The sequence below is a fragment of the Dermacentor variabilis genome, chromosome 11, assembly GCF_050947875.1.
Source record: "Dermacentor variabilis isolate Ectoservices chromosome 11, ASM5094787v1, whole genome shotgun sequence".
NCBI lineage: Eukaryota > Metazoa > Arthropoda > Arachnida > Ixodida > Ixodidae > Dermacentor > Dermacentor variabilis.
Window position 1 is genome coordinate 126,793,437 of NC_134578.1, and position 3,540 is coordinate 126,796,976.

Genomic DNA, 3,540 nt, shown 5'->3' on the forward strand with positions numbered 1-3,540 from the left:
TTACAGCAGACAGAAACATCGGATAAATAACAATCCTATTTCTTAGACATATAATTTGCCGATTCTCCCTCCTGGTTCTTTCTTTTGCTGTCATTTATTTTTCTCGAAGGCCGTAATAAGAAATTTGCTGGTGCGGCTGTCCCATTTGAGCGGCAAGAAGTGCGACGCTACACACAGGTGGAGTGGCCGTTTAATTACTCTCGTGGTCCGCGAACCGGCGTCGTTGCGTATGGTATAGGAATGGTGCGTGTGAAGTCAGTGCTCGCTTCGAGCTTGTGTTCTTCATTTTGATTGAATGAAGTCTCACCTAAGTGAGCGGGGGCGGATCCCGGAGGTAGTGCAATACCGGGCCGACCTGCGGCGGAGGTGAAGCAGGCTTCAAGCACTCCGCCAACTTCCAAAAATAGGTTTAATATCGTGGGTCCACATAGAACCCGTATCAGATATTAAGCTGATAAGAACAGATACTACAACAAGGGAAGGTTTTATTCCACCAACAACAAAAAGGCATGGTATCATAATTTCCAATACACAGTGTTCTCAATGCTATACATTTTGGAGTAATATTTGCGTGGTGAGCTCATTGCTCTCTGTACATCCAGTCTGCGCGTATCTTTACACAATTCTAGTGCTGGTCAATCAGTCGGAAGAGAGAAGAAGGCGGTCATTGAGAACAGGTAAGGCAGTAAACCTCGTTGAGTCTTTGTGGTACCGATGCTTATAACTGTTAGTGGCTGCCGTCGCAGCTTCTGTGACAGGACTGGGTGCTACATGTTGCCACAACTTGTGCGGTTGTATGTGGTGTGAAGGGGGGGGGGGTTATTAATAAGGTGTTAAAGGTAGCGAGAGTTGTCTGTTTTTATAAATGAAAAATTTTGTATGCCACCGCCGGAGGAAGCTTTCCTCCCCGGTGGCGCCGATTTCTTCGTGCAGGTGGTTCCATAGAAGGAGGCTGATTTTCTGGAGGGTGGGGTATGCCGCCCTTACTGGCTTTCTCCGTGCTTCGGCAAGACATCTGCGTTTCCAAATGGCATACATGGTGCATGCCAGCACCAGGGTATCAAATCTGCTTTTTGTTTTCCTGTGGTGTAGCGGTGACCGTACGCCAAAAACCTTGGATACTAGCTGCCACACTATCTTGGCAGCTACACACTCAAAAAGGGCATGATCCATGGTTTCGATGTGCTTGCAGTTCGGGCAGTGATTATTTGGCACAATGCCCATTCGGTGTAACCTTTGGCGCGTTGGGAGGACTTTCCACTGTCTTTTAAGTTCAAAGTCTCGTACTTCCTTGGGAAGCCTCACGTTCCTTAGGAGGTTTCCTTTGACGTGTTCCAGTTTTGTCTGGTCTTCCACTGAGAGTTGCCTTAGCGTGAGGGTCTCATTAATGCGAGCGGGTGAGGCGGCATCAATGTTTACGTCCGGGGCTTCTGTTGCTAACATGGCCTTGGTGTTTATGGCGGCCTTATAAAATTTGGAGGGGGATTCGGCGAGTGGTCCTGGGACTCCGTTATGGCCTACAATACTGCGGTACGTGCTGTTCCAGTATTTGATTAGGCTCTTGCCTACGCAGTTGGTCGAGTTGACGAGGAAGCGTGCCGTTTTCAGAGCTAAAAGCCGGGAAGTTGTCTTGACGTGGGGGAGGCCGAGACCACCACACGACGTCGCAAGTTGAAGGATGTTTCGTTTTAATGTGGGGGGTTTGTTGTCCCATAGAAAAGCTGTTATCATTTTGTTGAGTGTGGTGATCGTTTTGCTCGGCATTAAGCCTATGCGACTGGCATAATTGGCGTAGCCGCAAACTGTGGTTTTAATTGCGAGAGCCTTGTCTGTCAAGGTTAGGTCCATTTGTTGTAACTTGTAGATTGCTTGTGCTGCTTTTGTGGAGGCGACCTGCCATGTAGTTGGCGCCACTCCTTTTTGCGTAAAATACATTCCGAGTACCTTCACTGTGTTGACTCGTTGCAGGTGGCCGATTGTGTTCGGTGGAAAGGAGCCGAAGATTAGCACCTTGCTTTTCTCTTCATTTAATGCGGCGCCAGACAACGTCGCGTACTCTTCAAAAATCGATCTGAAGTGCCTGAAACTTGATTCATTGCGAAGAAAGACGGAAAGATCGTCTGCGTAAGCCATTATTTTTAGCTCTTCCTGTCCTGTCATAGGGAAACCACGGATGCGTTCGTCGCCGATGATGCGAGTAAGCAAGGGTTCTAAGGAGAGGACAAACAGGGTTGGCCCGAGAGGGCATCCCTGCCGTATTCCTCGCTTATAAAGAAATTCCCGTGTGATGGTCCGGTTTATTTGTATGCTGCAAGTCATATTACTGTATAAAAGCTTAATTATCTCGATAAATTCTGTGGGAAAACAAAAATATTCCATTACCGTGAAAAGGTAATCGTGGTTCACTCGGTCAAAGGCTTTTGCTTGATCTAGCGAAAGAAAGGCACCACTTATCTGTTTTACTGTCGCATACTCGAAGATATCTCGTGTTAAAGTTAAGTTTGCAAAAATGGATCGGCCTGGGACCGCACATGTTTGATAAGGGGATATTAACTTGGGGAGTGTGTGTTTGAGTCTGTTATTTAGTACAGCTGCTGCAATTTTATAATCTGCGTTTAGTAGGGTGATAGGACGCCACGATTGTGGGCAGTTCGGTTGGGCGCTTTCTTTGAGCAAGAGTACGATTCGCCCTTTCCCAAAGGAGGGGGGCTTTTTCCGTTCGCGTAAGATCATGTTGATCATGCGGCAGAGCGCTTCACCTACTTGCTCAAAGAAGGTGACATAAAAGCCGGTAGTTATGCCGTCGCATCCTGGGGCTGATGCGTGTGTCATATTTGTCATGGTGTTTTTGAGCTCCTCGAGTGTGACGTCGTCACAGAGGTGGATTCGTTCCAGTTGGTCAAGGTGCTGCAGCTTTTCACATAGTTTATCAAAAGTCCGTGCGTCTTTATTGGCTTCGATTTTATCTTCCCCGAACTGTTTTTCAAAGTGGTCTAGGAAAATATCTTGAATTGCTGTGGGTTCGTTTGTGGTTGTGCCATCCTCTCTTATCGCCTCTGTTATTATTTGTGGGGCGTGACTTCCTGCGCTATTAATGTTTTCTTCCGTAATGGCCTGTAGTGGGCATGGATCGTGCCGTACGCGGTTAGTGCGCTGTTCCATGAGGCTATCGTACTTCCTTTGTAGTATCTGCAAATACGAGCCGGTACAGGCAGTTAGGGTATCGGCTCGCTGGATGATCCGCATGCGTCTTAGCAATTCATTTAATTCGGCAGTGTATCTCCTGTGCCGCGCCTTGCCCTCGCTTTGTAGCGCCGCTTTCCATTTTTCCTGAAGATTCTCCCATGTTACTGGGGTCATGTCTGTCATTTGCTCGGTGATTGCACTTAATGTGTGTTTCAAGTTTTCTGTGCAGATGTCGTCCTGTAGTATGGCAGTGTCGAGTCGCCATCCTCCGGTACTCGCTGCCTGCCTTGGGAGGCCCCGTACCATACAGACCACTGGGAGGTGGTCGGTTTTTTTCTTCAGTAGCGTCGGGAG

The 3,540-nt window shown here is 47.9% G+C and overlaps 1 non-coding gene across 1 annotated transcript; it reads right to left on the reverse strand.

Annotated features, from left to right (window-relative positions):
• Window positions 1–312: 312 nt before the first annotated feature.
• LOC142565015 (U2 spliceosomal RNA) lies at window positions 313–511 on the reverse strand. The gene has a single exon (XR_012824739.1). It is a non-coding gene; the product is annotated as a U2 spliceosomal RNA (small nuclear RNA).
• Between the last annotated feature and the right edge of the window lie 3,029 nt (window positions 512–3,540).